This window comes from Rattus norvegicus, chromosome 15, assembly GCF_021556685.1.
Source record: "Rattus norvegicus strain SHRSP/BbbUtx chromosome 15, alternate assembly SHRSP_T2T, whole genome shotgun sequence".
NCBI classification, from domain to species: Eukaryota; Metazoa; Chordata; class Mammalia; order Rodentia; family Muridae; genus Rattus; species Rattus norvegicus.
This window is the reverse complement of record NC_141548.1, coordinates 85140820-85158481: the sequence shown is the minus strand read 5'-3', so window position 1 is coordinate 85158481 and position 17662 is coordinate 85140820. Positions and strand designations below refer to the sequence as shown.

At 39.2% G+C, this 17662-nt stretch overlaps 2 long non-coding RNA genes across 21 annotated transcripts in view; one reads left to right on the top strand and one right to left on the bottom strand.

The window, feature by feature from the left end:
• LOC102556284 (uncharacterized) overlaps window positions 1-17662 on the top strand; it is a 134113-nt gene that overhangs the window by 23635 nt on the left and 92816 nt on the right. The gene's annotated exons all lie outside the window — the stretch shown is intronic.
• On the bottom strand, window positions 2828-8654 carry LOC120097062 (uncharacterized). Its single transcript, XR_015638475.1, has 3 exons — window positions 8472-8654; window positions 7359-7574; window positions 2828-3298 (listed from the first exon to the last, which is right to left on the bottom strand). It is a non-coding gene; the product is annotated as an uncharacterized LOC120097062 (long non-coding RNA).

Below are 17662 nucleotides of genomic sequence, written 5' to 3'. Positions count from 1 at the left end.
CAGCACAAGATGTCATTCTTTCCATTGCCCCCTGTTGCAAGCTGACATTCCCGTTTGTTTTATGGATGGAAAGGACTGAGGAATTCTAGGTTATTTGTGCAGAGACAACGGTCTTTTTAGCTTGATTTCTCTTGTCAGAATTACAGCGTGATCACAGTGTATGTCAGATTCCCCATCTGAGCTAGACAGGAAGGACACATGGATGTGGAAAGATCAGAAAGCATCTTGACACATCTGTCCTCATGAGGTGTCAACTTAGGAAGTAATGAAAAAAATATGTTAGTTGCCTCAACAAAACAATCAAGCAGAGGTCAGAGAGGACAGAGAAAATGAAAAACATTTCCCATCAACCGTTCTTACCTCAAGTGAATGAAGTTCTAGAAAAAAAGAGGAAAACAGCCCTGACCCTAACTGTTCCATAACAGAGATGATCTGAGAAATCCAAGAGCCGAGCCAGTGCAAAGCACCAGCATAGAAAAATAATACATTTTCTCCTTTTAACTATGAAAAAAATATGTGTATGAGTTACCTTAACCATGGCTCAAATTGGTATTTTGAATATGTCAAAATGATAGGAGACCTTTGCATTCATATGCATTTTGATTTTAATGATCGTGGAATTGTCTTAATGGCCCAAGCAAGGGTCCAAGGTCTGGATCTGGCACAACTGGGCATCAAAGGACAGTGTTGGGTAGAGAAAGCCCTGTAATTGGACAACAGAGGCGATATGTAGAGCTGTAGTGCATCTTTGGATATGAATGTGTGAAAATGAAACAATATGCACATCAGTTTGTATCTGACTCATGGCTTAGATCATCAGCTAAGTATTTGACCCTGATTTTCCTGGGGACGCACACTGAAGATGGAGCCACTTTGCCCCTAAACATCTGATGTTTTCTTAAGCAATGTTGGTTTTCAGTATCCACTCACTCAGAAGGGTCTTGCTACTCAGACAATGCTCCATCAGACAAGCATCAGTAAGTAGCCTCTTTGGGATGAAGACTCTTGAAATATTATACTGTTAAGATGCAGCATAGACTAGGTCTGTGGAAATTAGTTCTTAGGTGAGTTACAGGTAGTCTAATTTTGCTAGACTGACACATTATGAGTAGATGTGACAGCTAACATTGGTGGTAGGTTTCTGTAGGTGTTAGTAAGATCATGACAACTAAATGAGTTAGGTTCCTGCTCCTACATGGGAGTTGGCAGACCATTGTATGACAGACTTTGAAGAACACATTCAACTCTTATCTTCCTCATTTGCCAGTATGTATTTGTTGTATTGTTCAATGAAATTTCTCATACTAGCTAAGCCGAGTAGAACTGAGAAACTATTATGATCTGGCAGGATTCATGTGACAGTCCCGTGAAGTTACTAGTGAAATAGATTCCAAAGCAATTTAAATATGTTCCGATTTCTGTTTTGTGCAAAGTCCTAAGAGGGGCTAGAGAGATGAAAATGTCTAAGAAATTTAGTATGTGTCTCTGTTCTCAAGCAATGTCAATTTTAGTAGAGCTATGAACACATCTCATATTTTGCCTCTTCATTTCCCAAAGGTCGCTGTGCTGTAGACCTCTGCCTTCCTTCTCTGTTGTTCTTTTGAGAGTACCACAGTTGATCTCATCACAGTTTCTATCACCACCCCTACACTATTATTCTTTGTAGTGCATTCTGAGATAATGTTTACTCATCTGTGTTCAGTGTCTTCTACTACTAGAACAAAACCTCAGGAGTTGAAAACCATTGTTGTTTTGTTTGCTGCTCTGAATTTTGTACCCAGGCTAGTAACCCCTCTTAACACATTTGGCTGAATGAACAGCCAATATCTGAGAACCCAGAGTTCTAATCTTCTGGAGATGAGATAAGCTTTGAGTGTCTTAATACTAAAACGTGATATATTCTTGTGATCAGAACAAATGTCTAAGCAGTACGTAGGAACTGAAATAGTAGCCTGTTCTTAATCTATCCATAAAATTAGCAAGGAAGACAGTGTAGGCCACTATTTAACATCTCTCAAGTCTTAAGTTTAGAAAAGCATTTTGTTTCCTTTCTTTTTTAAATCTTGATTTTCTAATGAAGTGTATTCTTATTTCTATCTTTCTTGACAAAATAAGTGGCATAGATGGACCTCAACAATATCTGGTGACATCCTATGGTAAACAGAGCTTTGAACCACACAAATAATCTCTTTTTTTTTTTTCGGAGCTGGGGACCGAACCCAGGGCCTTGTGCTTCCTAGGTAAGCGCTCTACCACTGAGCTAAATCCCCAGCCCCGACAAATAATCTCTTATAAATTTTATAATCTTTTAAAACATAAAGGTCATAGGAAATAAATTGATTACTCAAAAGGAACAAGAAACCAATACAGAACTATTTGATGTTTCTAACACTTTGAATTATAGGATTTTTTTGTTGTTGAAACACAACTAAGTTATACCATTCAATCCAATCACAAACTAAATAATTCAGAGTTGTTTTGCTCTAAAAATCTATTAGAAGTAACTGTAATGTTCAGTTGCAAACTCAGTTTTGAAGCCTGATATGAACAGGCTGTGTGCATTGACATAACAAGAAGAAATGAAGTCTTAACATAATGATACCCCTGTTTCAGAGATGTCTTGAATAGCATGTGATGATGGAAGCTAAGAAACAAATAAACAAGCTTCAGCTTGAATTTTTCTATATCTCTCAATGAATAAAAAAAGTACAAATAAGACCCAAAATATTGCAGTTACTTTTCAATCCTAAACTATGGAAGAAAGGAAGTCCAGAGATACTGGCTAGAGTATGGTGGGATATATTGCACTAGACCATCTCTTTTTTTTTAATTGAATATTTTATTTATTTACATTTCAAATGTTATTCCCTTTCCAAGTTTTCCATCTGCAAACCCTGTATAACATCCCCCCTTATCCTGCTTCTATGAGGGTGCTCCCCCAGCCACCCACACACTCCCACCTCACCGCCCTAGCATTCCTCTACATAGGAGGGGGGGCAAGTCTTCACAGGACCAAGGGTCTCTCCTCCCTTTGATGGCAGATAAGGCTCCTTCAGCTCCTTTAGTCCTTCCCCTGGTCCCTGCGATCAGCCCTATGGTTGACTTCAAGCATCCACATCTCTATTGGTCAGGATCTGGTACAGTCTCTCAGAAGACAGCTATATCAGGCTCTTGTCAGCAAGCACTTCTTGGCATCAGCAATAGTGACTGGGTTTGGTGGTTGCATAGATCCTCAGATGGGACAGTTTCTGGATGGCCTTTCCTTCAGTTACTGCTCCACTCTTTGTCCCTGTATTTCCTTTAGACAGGAGCAATTCTGGGTTAAAATTTTGGAGATGGGTAGGTGGCACCATTCCTTGACCACTTTCTTTAAATAAATTGTTCTTTTCTCAGTCTCAATTCACTCTATGTAATTTGTAGCTACACCCAAGTAAAGGATTGATGAGCAGGAGGTGATGGCCAGGTCTGAGGATAAATTTGAAGATGGAATTTAAGGTTGACCTAGGTGCCGTGCCTTGTACCATATGTGTGCATGTGTGTGTGTGTGTGTGTGTGTGTGAGAGAGAGAGAGAGAGAGAGAGAGAGAGAGAGAGAGAGAGAGAGAGCTTGTGTACCTGACATGGAGACCCAAGGACAATATGTGGGAATCAGTTTTCTCCTTTGATGTGCATCCCCGGGGATGTAAGTCAAGCATCTGGGCTTGGTGACAGTTGCTTTTACCCACTAAGCCATCTTTCTGGCCATGCACAACCTCTCCTGGTTTTCTACATGTGTATTTTATCTAAATATTATCAATTCATATTTTATTATGTCACTAGGCGATAGAAGTTTGGTAACATCTAAATTTGATTTATGTGCTTGTTTTATACCTTATATGTGATACGATGTTATATATGTTTATTACATATAAAATTGGGTACACTTTTCTGGAAGTGTTAAAGAAAGTGATGTTGTGTTGTAATATCAAGTCTCGCAAAGGCAGAATTCAACAAATTTTAGGAGTATGTAAACTTACATTGCTAATCCTATTGAACATGGCGGAAGGGAACGAAAAGGACAATTCTCTGATATACAAACTCTGTTTTAAATGTCTACAGCCTCTCATGCATGAAAAAGACTTTTGATTGTTGCACATTTACATGTATTTTATTATTTTATGAACAAGGTGTTTTGATAGCTTTAGAAACACTCCTAAAAATGGCAGAAAGACAGGGGGAAAAGGTCTATGTAGTTACTATGATAAAATCATCAATTAAAATATGTAACTTCCTGCTGGCATTTAATAATGGAATCATTATCAGCAAAACAGAGGATAGAACCTTTCCCTTATAAGAAAAATTTCCATTCATAATTGTCTTTGAAGAGACACATGGAAATATTTACTGTCGTACAGGTGTATAGGCAAATGGATACATTTTACTGGACCATTGGCCATTGTTTGGATTCACAAGAGAAGTATTCAATAGTAGTACATTGAACTTATACAAGTGAATGGTATTCTTAGTCTATAGGTTAAAAATAGTCTATTAGAAGCTCCTGTGAATATCTTTATGAGTTAATTTATTAAATTTGTGATCCCAGATGAAGGATTCATCTCCAGTGGGGAAACTGAATCACAGGGAACTGTTTTCAAATAAGATGGAGGCCTGAAGGGCTAAGCAGACATCGAGTTAAGGCACCTGTCTCCAAACTGGAAAATTAAATATATATTTATATGTATGTATGTATATTTATATACATATATGTCATATTGTATTCTAGCTGTACAACATGGTATTAAAGTTACCTTGCAGCTCAATCCGGCATTGGACTCTGATCCTCCTGCTTCAGCCTCTTAAGTAGTTGGAAGTATAGTTCTCCCTCACTAGTTTGTCTTGCTTCTGTCATTCATTTTTTTCCCCCAGTGTTAAGGATCAAACCTAACTTAACACACTGTTTCTAGGGTGCTTCTTTACTGTCTGTGCTATATCCCATTTCCCTTCTCCACTATTATTTCAAATTTTAAGATGAAGTAGTTAAGAATTTGTGATGGGAAAGTTTAGAACCTACCTAAGGTATGTGACCTTATCTTATGTCCATTTATTGAAAAGATCATGTATTTTCTGCTCTTGAGTTTACTTATGATTTATGGATTTTATTCCATGTACAGAGCTGTGTGAATTAAGCCATTCTTGCAAACTAGAACAAAACCAACTTAACTATTCTCTTTGATCTTTAAAAATATGGTGTTGAGTTTGTTTTGCAAATATTTTATTGGGACTATTGGTGTCCATGTTCCTCAGGGGAATTATTTTATGACTTTCATTTTTGACTATGCATGTATCTATTTTGCATAGCAAAGCACCTGACTTCATAAAATGGCATAGTTTCCCTTACCTTTTCTATGAGATAATTTGAGGAAAGTTACAAGGGCTGAGTGTCTGATAAATAATGCAGAGTGCAATAGAATGGTGCAGAGACAGACACCAAACAGAACTTAATTGAGGATGGAAGAAACTAAAAGCCAAAAATTAAAAATAAGAATAATACACTGGAAAAATATATCAGTCAACATTCCTTCCTGATTGTGATAAAAGTAGGTTTCCCCTATCCCCAAGGTTATGTTTTCTGTTTTAAAGATTTATGGTTTTATTAATGTGTATTTTTGTACATAGGTGCATATGTACAGGTGCTAGTGAAGGCTAGAGGCAGCAAATACTCCGGTAGCTAGAGATACAGGTAGTGGGAGCTGCCTGTTGCTGGGACTCTAACTCGGGTCCTCTGTAGGACTAGCACACGCTCTTAGCTGTGGACCCATCTCTCAAGTCTCAGAGTTATCTTTGTAGCCTTTCCTCCTTATGGGAAAGCTTCAGTTAGAAAACAACTTGTAGTTCACTTTCTAACTTTGCTCGCTGCTAGACTTGATTTCTGGCAGGAGTGTTCTTTAAGCCATCCCCCACTCCACCCCCGTTGACTGATCATGAGTCCTTCCACCTTTCAGCATTGAACACCACCTCAGCTCAGGGCTCGCTCCACTAGCTTCTCTCTTTAGTGGACTAGCTGGATGTATACTGCTTCAGTGTCCCACACTATGATATGGCCACATCCATTGTATTTTCATTTGCAACCTAGGGTTTCTCCTGTTACCAGACTGCTTCTCCTCGCTCAGGCTCTGCTCTTCTGCATAGCCTGTATCTCTCCATGTTTGCTTAACTATATTTGTAACAGCGAGTTTCTGTTCAGGCCGGCTTTCATCCCTCTTCATGGTGGTTTTTAAGGTAATTTTTTGCTGACTCAGTGGACCTGGGGCTTTGGGTTGGTTATAAATTAGTGAATCTTGAAGTTTTCTCAGCAGAGAAGTTTGTTTGTAGAGTTCCTGTCAGGATTAACTTCTTCCTTTGTCTCAGCTTGTGATGTTGTCAAAGATGCCAGTCTCTTCTCTAGCATCTTCTTTTTTTTAGGCAGAGTGACAATGTCCTAGTGGATTACTTACTGTCCATGACACTGTGACCTAAGATCTGGAAACTGGCTCACATTTCATTTTTTTTAAAAAAACAAAAAGTTTAATATTTTTATGTACATACACCAGGGGCGTCCTGTACAATGAAGGAATGGAGACTGGGAAATGAAAGAACAGAGAAAGCCATATTGTGGCCATCAGGAGACCAAGTCTCAGGTTTCTAACAGAGAAGGTATTCTCGGTCTATAATAAAATTCTAGAGTAAAGTAGCACTTTTCTTTTGAGTAACACCTGCCTGCTGCTAGACCATATTAGCGGTACTTCACCTCCCATTTCAAGGTGTGTGTGTGTGTGTGTGTGTGTGTGTATGTATGTGTGTGTCTGTGTCTGTGTGCATGTGTGTGTGCGTGTGTGTGTCTGTGTGTGTGTGTGTGTGTGTCTGTGTGTGTCTGTGCCTCTGTCTGTCTGTCTGCCTCACCGATTGGCTGTCCACCAAACTCTAATGTGAGCTGCCTCATGGACAAACCCTATTGCTCACATTTCAATACACTAAAAAGGACACACGCACACACACACACACTCAGAGAGAGAGAGAGAGAGAGACAGAGACAGAGAGACAGAGACAGAGAAAGAAGATAATAAGAATGAGAGCAAGAAAGAGACAGAGGCAGGCAGGCAGGCAGACAGACAGACGGGGATAAATGCTAGTTCTTAGCTTACATTATTCTTTTCCCACATTTTATTCAGTCTGGGTCCTAGCCCATGCTATGACACACATTCAGGGAAAGTGCCCCCCTCAATTATTCTCTTTATCCTCAATTATCACCCTTGTAGAGACAGGCACACAAGGGTGTATTTCACTAACTCTCCTCATTGTTTTTACTTTTATAAATTTCACAATCAACAGTACGCATCTTACCCAGCCGAAACTTTGCTTTTGCTTCTGGAGGCTGCTTCTTTCTTTTGTTTGCTGCCTCACGACTTGGGCCCATGGACGACTCTTCTGTGTCCTCATCACTTTGTCCAGATTTCATTTCCATTGCAGAGCTGATATCCAGTATTTCCGGTTTCCAGTTAGTTTCTCACTATCTCCTGCTTGCCAAGGTCTCCTTGCCTTGCCACCACTTTCATTTCTCTGTGTTGTTAGACACAATGAGGTTTTTCAGAGAAGCCAGAGGTCACTGTTTGTATGTGTTTCAACTTTGAACCTGAGTTTGAAGCAGTTCAGTCTACATATAAATTAAACAATAAATTTATAGATCTGTTCTCCTCTCATTTAGATTACTGCCTTGAGGGTCTCTCATTCTGTCACAGCTGACAAGATTTCTTTCCATTTTAAGCTTTACAAGTCATGCATTAGAGCATTCTCTTGGGTTCTTGCTGTATACTCTTTCCTCTTGTGGCTAGGTTCATAAAATGTTTTCTTCTTGAGCAGTTTAGGAAACTACCTTAGTTCTTACTAGGCTCCATTTTCCTCAACTTTGAGTATTACCAGTGACCTTTTGAAGTGAAATGGAAGAAGTCACGCACCCATCTTTCTACAGTCTTTCATAATTCCCATCAATTAATGAACGCAAGACCTTCTACTTCCCAGTGATGATAAAGGAGACGAAGAGTAGACGTGAAACAAGTCCATGAATCACACCACAGAATCTGTCACAGTTCATTCAGCTCTTAAGCTCTCGTGCTTCTTACTATTAACTTATTTACTGATGCAATGATATCATGTCCTCCATATAGTTTAATGCTGCAGATACATTGTATCTAAGCCATTTAACACAATCAGACCATTTTACATATAAATTACTTCACACACTATATGTTTGCTGAGAGCCCTTCAAATTTATTCTAGCAACTTTCAAGTATGTAATGTGTTGGTATTAACTACAGTCATGATTTTACACAGATGACCTCTTCAGCTCATTTCTTTTGCCTAAAATTCATCACTGTAATTTCTTCACACACACACACTCTCTCAACCTCTAATCAGCCTTGTTACATATTATAGTTTTGTCTTTTTAAAATACTTTACCTTCAACACGCAGGTGAAACTGGGTAGTATTTGACTGTGGTGCAGTCACTTAGCACAATGTCCACCTGTGTCACCCAGGTCCTGCAAGTGGCAGAGCTTCCGTTTGCCTTCAGTTATAGCTTTCAGTCATCCCTCTGCACCTTTCCCACTGTGTGCTCTCGAAAATCAAGAACAGTTCTCTCTACCAGTGAGCGTCTCACAGCAGGTACAGTGCCTGGTGCCAAATAGACTTTCAAAACTGCACTGAACTCTGAATAAACATTACAGGCATAGCTTCCTGCTTACTCAGTGCCAGATACATTTCTTCACATGCCATAAACATTTAATAAATAATGAATAAACACTGAAAGTTTGACAATGGGATGCAGCTTTACAATATTGGGAGCTATTTCATAGTCTTGAGCCAAGTAAGATTCACTTAGGCATATTTTGTTTTCCTTGATTGATTGGATTTAGTGTGGTCGTGCGAACTGAACTTAAGACCTCATATATGCTAGGCAAATGCTCTCTATTGAGCTAGAACCCCAGCCCCAGATTGCTCTGTTGAATGAGTCAGAACAATCATTGTCTGGTCACAGAAGTGAGAACAATCAGAATCTACCCAGATGACCGTAACCCTCCAGTTCTTCTGATTATTCTGGCCCTAGTTGACCCTGCTAAGTTCTTATCGGCACATTGGCTGTTTGTAGTGACTATGGTCCTTGGCTTATATAACATTTTACTTTGAGATAATGACTAAATGTAGCACAACAGTGCTTACAAGTGGTCAATTGGCCTACTTAGCTGGATGCTGCAAACAATGAACATGTTATTCTGCACAGAGCATCTCACCCAGCTTTTAGAGAAGGAACGGAATGAACTGTTATTTTGAATAAACATACAATATTAGGAACAATCCTCTTTGTTATGAAACACATTCATGACCTAGAAAATTTATATTGTTCATTAGTTATTCAATTAACTATAAATGATTTTTGTGTCATGGATATTCCAGAAGAGAATCAAATGTAAAAGCAACAACAAAAACAGCAACAAACTTGTCTTCAGAAAACACCTGGTACTTTATATATTTTCAGGGTAGCAATTTGTGTAAGATGCCCAAATATTATAGTTTTCTTGGACCACCAAGATGATCAACTGGTAAAGATACCTTTCACTGAGCCTGACAACCTAACCTAAATCCTTAGAACTGAAGTGGTAGAAGGAGAGAGAACCTATTCCTACAGCTTAACCTCTGACCTCCATACATATGCTGTAATAAAAATATCCACAGAACACATTCATGCTAGAATCTATCTATCTATCTATCTATCTATCTATCTATCTATCTATCTATCTATCTATTCATTCATCTATTTCCATATCTCACAAATGCATAAATATAATACACTCTTTAAAATAAAGAAATAATAGTTCTATTTTGACCTCAAATGGCTTTGAAAACATGCTCATTTTATCAAATAATAGTAATTTATTTTCCTACCTTGTTCTCTTCATTAGTACATCTGATTCACGAATGTTTTAGTTTGGATCCAGAGTTCCCCCCAGAGACCTGTGTGTTCCAAGCCCCAAGGCATAATTAGAAGCTACTAGAATCTTTAAGAGGTCAGGCTTAGTAGTTGTGTATTAGCAGTTTGTCTAGCATGTATGAGGCCCTACCTTCAGTCTCCTGTACTGAACCTAGGACCTCATGGAGTTGGTGTCTATCTTGGGCCTTCAGGTGACTGTGTAACCCATTTGAAAAAAAAAAATAGTAGGACATCCTCACCTTCTCTGTTTTCCACTTCCCTATCATGAAGTGAGGAATTTTTCTCCACTACACACTCCTACTTAATGTTCTGTCCCACCCCTCCTCACAGGCCCAAAGGCATTAGAGTTAATTGATTACAGATCGTAGCATCCACACTGAGAATCAAAACATGCCTTTCACCTTTACTGGTAGAATGACTATGTCAGGGTTTATGCATCAGAGTACCATCTCTTTTCTCAATACAACTTGTTTCTACTCTTCTCTTTGTGCCAGAATTTCACATAAATCATGGCTTCATGCCATAGACCTGCTGGTACTGATATAGGGATAGCATTTGATTGATTTAGATGAGGTAGGAAAACGGCAAGGCAATCCGTATTGTTTCTTTCATTTGTAATTAGCGATACTGGAATCCTTTGGTCTTCTCGATGTATTTGAATAAGGACTCTTTCACTCTGTTCAAAGAACATCTTAAGAATCTGAATGTTTCATTATCATTAAAGTGACTTTATTTTATCTCATTTTTTCTTCAAAAAATAATTTTTCTTTATAAGAAGCAAGAGGATGTAAAATTCTTACAATTACATTAAAATTGAAACAAAGCCTCAGGTTATTGCTAGAATATCAGAAAGAATGACTTATAGAGTCATAGATATACAACAAAGATCTCTGCTGAGAGTGGAGTGGGCCTGCATTGCTGTAGAGGGCAGACGTGCCAGTCAGAAATGCCACAAGATTTTCTTGGAATCTCGGTATTTTCTATTCATCACCTACAATTAATCCTATTGAATGATGTAGAATTCAAAAGATGGTCAATTCAACTGGAGGTCAACATGTAGAAGAATGCAGATCGATCCATGCTTATCACCCTGTACAAAGCTTAAGTCCAAGTGGATCAAGGACCTCCACATCAAACCAGATACACTCAAACTAATAGAAGAAAAACTAGGGCAGCATCTCGAACACATGGGCACTGGAAAAAATTTCCTGAACAAAACACCAATGGCTTATGCTCTAAGATCAAGAATCGACAAATGGAATCTCATAAAACTGCAAAGCTTCTGTAAGGCAAAGGACACTGTGGTTAGGACAAAACGGCAACCAACAGATTGGGAAAAGATCTTTACCAATCCTACAACAGATAGAGGCCTTATATCCAAAATATACAAAGAACTCAAGAAGTTAGACCGCAGGGAGACAAATAACCCTATTAAAAATGGGGTTCAGAGCTAAACAAAGAATTCACAGCTGAGGAATGCCGAATGGCTGAGAAACACCTAAAGAAATGTTCAACATCTTTAGTCATAAGGGACATGCAAATCAAAACAACCCTGAGATTTCACCTCACACCAGTGAGAATGGCTAAGATCAAAAACTCAGGGGACAGCGAATGCTGGCGAGGATATGGAGAAAGAGGAACACTCCTCCATTGTTGGTAGGATTGCAGACTTGTACAACCATTCTGGAAATCAGTCTGGAGGTTCCTCAGAAAACTGGACACTGAACTGCCTGAGGATCCAGCTATACCTCTCTTGGGCTTATACCCAAAAGATGCCCCAACATATAAAAAAGACACGTGCTCCACTATGTTCATCACAGCCTTATGTATAATAGCCAGAAGCTGGAAAGAACCCAGATGCCCTTCAACAGAGGAATGGATACAGAAAATGTGGTACATCTAAAAAATGGAATATTACTCAGCTATCAAAAACAATGACTTTATAAAATTCGTAGGCAAATGGTTGGAACTGGAAAATATCCTGAGTGAGGTTACGCAATCACAGAAAAACACACATGGTATGCACTCATTGATAAGTGGCTATTAGCCCAAATGCTTGAATTACCCTAGATGCCTAGAACAAATGAAACTCAAGATGGATGATCAAAATGTGAATGCTTCACTCCTTCTTTAAAAGGGGAACAAGAATACCCTTGGCAGGGAATAGGGAGGCAAAGTTTAGAACAGAGGCAGAAGGAACACCCATTCAGAGCCTGCTCCACATGTGGCCCATACATATACAGCCACCAAACTAGATAAGATGGATGAAGCAAAGAAGTGCAGACCGACAGGAGCCGGATGTAGATCGCTCCTGAGAGACACAGCCAGAATACAGCAAATACATAGGCGAATGCCAGCAGCAAACCACTGAACTGAGAATAGGACCCCCATTGAAGGAATCAGAGAAAGAACTGGAAGAGCTTGAAGGGGCTCGAGACCCCATATGTACAACAATGCCAAGCAACCAGAGCTTCCAGGGACTAAGCCACTACCTAAAGACTATACATGGACTGACCCTGGACTCTGACCTCATAGGTAGCAATGAATATCCTAGTAAGAGCACCAGTGGAAGGGGAAGCCCTGGGTCCTGCCAAGACTGAACCCCCAGTGAACTAGACTGTTGGGGGGAGGGCGGCAATGGGGGGAGGATGGGGAGGGGAACACCCATAAAGAAGGGGAGGAGGAGGGATTAGGGGGATGTTTGCCCGGAAACCGGGAAAGGGAATAACACTCGAAATGTATATAAGAAATACTCAAGTTAATAAAAAAAAAAAAAGATGGTCAAATTTTTGGTCACGTGTCCACTGGATTACACTGTCCATTGTCCATGTGGTCACACTGCCATTTTATCTTTCTCTACTGCTTAAAGCATGGGTTTCTTGGATTTCATTTGTAATCGATTTGAATGATTTGCTAAATGTATCAACTTAGCTGGTTCATTTCTGGTTTTTGCTCTTTTTCATGTGATCCAGTCACAGTTTCTGTTTTTAATATTCCACAATTTTGTCAATTGTGAATAATTAGACATTTAGATTTTACGCCAACTCAGAAGCATGATTTCCACATACCTTGCTCCAGGCTCATGCTTTCATTAAGTCTGTTTGTTTACATATTGGAGGCTTGGGAGGCTATTTGAATGACGTCTAGTTTCCTCTGAGTGCAGAATACATCCTTGAGAGCAGACATGGGCTTATTAACAGTCACCATGGGATAACATGGATTTAAGAGGCCCTCTTTATCTTTCCTTCTTCCTGACCTCTTGGTAAATTGTCTACCTCTGTTATCACATTCAGCTATTAGTTTCTAACAATGTCTAGTGATTGTTCTATTATTTTTGACAAAGCCTTGGGGCATACACCGCTCCACAGTTTGATCTCATTAAATTTGGGCCTCTTTTGTGGGGATAGCCTTTGAGGTTCATGCTTGAAAACTTATTATACTCCCAAGAGAACTCTTAGCTATTTCTGTCTGTGATTCTTGCCATTAAATTGAAAACTTTTTTTTTAACAGTTTGGTTCTTTCTTTCTTAGAGTTCCCGCACTCCTTTAATTGGTTACTACTAAGATATGCCTTGCCTCTGAGGCACTCTACTTCGGACATCCTTACTCTCTGTTTCAAATAAAACCAGTGCCCTGGGGATAGCCTCTGGTGTTCTCTGTTCTTATAGCCAATTGTTCTCTTTAAAAAAAAAACTCAACATTTCAGCCATGGAGCTGGTGACAGGGACCCTGGCCACTTGCTCTGGAGCACACCATGGCTCTCCAGAATTAAGAGTGGGAATGGGCAGGGTCCTTGATTGCTCTCTACTTTGCCTCTGCCATTGAGAAAACTCTGCTCTCCAAGGTGCAAAAGTGAGGGTGGTCATGACAGTGCACTGGTCTTGGCCTATGATTCTGTAGAGAGCTGAATCTAGGGAACAGATTCTGGAGGGAATGGAGCCCAGACTACTCAATTGCTTTGCCAGGACTGGACCTCCCTGGTTGGGAGGGGTGGACAGAATGGAAAATACTGCTTCCCTGAAACTATAAAATACTATTCCTGAAGCAGAAGCTGGACTAGAGGAAGTACCTCTCTGTTCTTAAATGCACTCACTTTCCAAATTCAGCATCTAGGATGTTGAAATAGAGTGATATGGGGACAAAGCCATGGCTCCACCATGACATGCTCTCAATTTTCTTGTTAAATAAAGCAAATTTTCTTATGTAATTATTTCTCCATTTGTTGAATGCCCTGCAAATAATTTATAATAACTTCATATAGACAATTAAATCAGTGTATCTTCACGGTGTTCACTAGACATGTTTGATCCCCAGGGAAAGACCCTCAGGCTCTTCAGACTTTCTTTCCAGAATTCATCCCTCCATAATTACATTTAACAATTTAACTGTTTGTGATTAATAATACATATTAATGGAATGTGATGTAACTTTTATGTTTATAATGCAGAATAATTACACAAGTCTAATTAGTAAATCTACTTTACTCACTATTTCTTGGTAAATTTTTATTATTTTAGCAATTAGGAAATATGCAATGCACTGTTGTGTTTTATGTGCAATCGATTACTGAAGGTTACTCCTCCTGTCTACTCGTGTCCTTGATCAACCTCTTCTCTCTCCCTGTCTACTCTTCTCCCTTAGACCATGATATATTAATTATCATATTGTCCGTCTGGGTTTATATATGTTGTCAGAAGCAACTTATTTTCTCCCACTTTACTATAGAAAGAATTCATTTATGATTAGATGCTACACTGTTTCCGTCCATTCACACACCCAGTGAAGAACAGCTGGGTTGCTTCCAAGGCTTAGCTCCTGTGAGTGAACCACAGTGAGGAACCTGGACTTATCAAAGTTCATACCCACACACCCCTGTGTGCTCTGTGAGAGACCCTTCCTATGGATAATATAGAAATCCACTAGTGCTATTTTTCAGATGCAAATAGTAAAGACATACTTACTCAAAGTTAAATCAATTAATGTGCCTTTTAAATATAATTGGCATGAGAACCATGTTTAAATTTCTGGTCATCCATATCACCCACATTTAATCTGTTCCAAAGTACACAGCAGATCTCTGCTCTAATTCGTTTCACTGGGAGTATACCAAACAGTTTTTCTTTTAATGAGTTTATGTTCAGTGAGTATAAAAACATGCATTCTGAGGGTTGGGTGACCATAAAATGTTAGTTCCTTTATTTTTACAGATGACTTCCTGCTTTCATACTAACTGCTCTGAATGATTGCTACACCACTTCTTTCATGGCAAAGTGAGCGGTTATTGCACGTTCTGCGTGTTTAAGCACAAGAAGACAGAGTAAGGGAGAAACACACCACACACCTTTGTATTTAGTCTGCAGTGCCACACCATCACTTGTCCCGTGCATCCGTTCTCCCCTTTCATCCTGCTTTACATCATGCCTCATTTCCTTCTTGTCCTCCCTCGTCATTATCCAGGGCCATTATCTCAAATCTTGCTGATCTATGACTGTTACCAAGTCCATGCTTTCTTCTCCTGAGAGAAAGTAGCAATCCCAGTGACTGATGTTGCTGACATCTGCTACGGAGTGAGGAAGCACTGAAGGATATGTCATTCATTTTCTTCGTGGACAACCAGTGGGACTCCCGCACAACATGTGGGCAGAGGCAAATGTGTGGGAGGGTGGAATCTTGGGTGTTGTTGATCACTCTTCAGGTATATTTGGCATTGTCCATCTTAAAATAATTCAGAGATATTGTCCAGTGTCAAAGTTTGGGAGTTACTTTTATTTGACCTTAATTCAGATTTGTGGAAGTATCGCTTGATTCTTGTAAAATTTATATTTTTCTTTAGATATACTGTGAACACACAAATACATGTGTACACATGCTTAGATGTGTAAGTATAGTTTGAGATATCCCAGGCTGACCCAGAACCCTCGAACCTTCTGGAAAGTCACATAAACTTTTGTATTATAGGCGTGAATTACTATGGCTGACTCTATAGTTTTGTTTTAGATAAATCTAGCACAGTTATATATTTACTGTGATCATCATGTCATATGACATTTTAAATCCAGTTCTAAGGGTGACTTTTAAGGTTTCCCTAGGGGTTTCTTAATCCAATTTAGCCTGATGATCAAAATTAATAATCGAAAATATAAATAAGAACATTATATTTGTAGCATGAAAAGGGTAAAGTATTCTATTTCTTCAAAGGTATTTGACTTTCGTGAAGAAAAGAGAAAGTTTGTACAGTTTGACTGAGCTTCGTGATGTCCAGATGATGACCCTTAAGGATGTATCTACGTCGTTGTAACTACTCTTCAACATCACTTACTTGAGTTTTATTGCTAGTCAAATATTTTCGATGTTTGGTTAATAATAGTGAGAGTTATAAATAAGAGATAGTTCTGTAAATCAATTAGAAATGGTTTTCTACTTTGATTGCTTTAGAGTTTTCATATGCTGACTCTTAAGAGCAGAGTTGCTAGGTGACAGAGAAGGTGGGTACCACAACATGACTCTCATTTTTACTTTCAGGGGTTATTTCAGTAGCTCTAGATGACTCTGAGTGAAGTAAGAAAAGTAAACACTTGACTGTAAAACTTAAAAGCAGACTTAGTTTTTCTATTAAAATCTCCTAAAATCTAAGTTCAATATGCATATATATGTATATATGTATATTTACATATATGTGCTCTTTTTTTTTATTTTCACATAAAAGTATTTCCAACCAGAATATCTGCTACACTGACTAATACAGACCCCACTAACTAAGAAGTAAAAAAGATTGAAGAACAGATTTCAATTTTTGGCTGCTAACATGGGAATTTTAGTCATAGTCACACAACACTAATGAAAGCCTCACTATGTTAAGAGAGAAAATTCAGACAAATACGTGCATTCAAATAATGAAATACATATATGTGTATGTTATCTAGGTGTCTGCTCATCACAATTACATCTACTAACTAAACATTTGAGCAGTAGGAAGTGAGAATCCAAGGCAAGCCCAGGTAGATTTAAAGTTTTCATTACTGTGGTATGTGGGCAAGTGCGTGGGTCTGGGTGTTGTGGATCTTCTGCTCCCTCAAGGGGAGTGCCCCAATGAGGAGTGGATCACATACTCAGGTGAGGTCAAGTGAAATCTTAATGGATCAAATCAGCCTCGAGCCTGTGATTGGGCAGTGGAAGGAAAGGGCGGAGCTGAAAGTTTTAGAGGACAGAGAGAACAATGGAAGAAGAGGAAGGATGAACCAGAACCATGTGACCTAGAGGGGTCACAAGTAGCTAGGAATTTCATACATGGACAATAGAGTGGTGTAGGCACATTTGCCCAGTCTAGGTGTGCAGCTCATATTTATAGCAATTGAGTCTTATGTTCTTTGCTTGGGCATTTTGGGGTTGGAGATTTACCGTCATAAATCTGGCTGGTATATGATATGATGTCTCTAGTGTTTTCATTTCATGTGGCTATGGGGATCTGAGTGAGTGGTAGCTGGCTTCTTGTAAGCCAGCCACAGGCGGTGCCTGGCCTGGGAAGTTTGAGGCAAGGCTCCGAGCATTGGAGGAAAAACTGATTCAGTCAGCTTAGCAAGCAGAGAACAAGAGAGCTTGGGAGCAGATATTTGAACAAAGTGGCTCAACACTAAGTTAACCACCGGGGGCTGGGGCTGGGGGT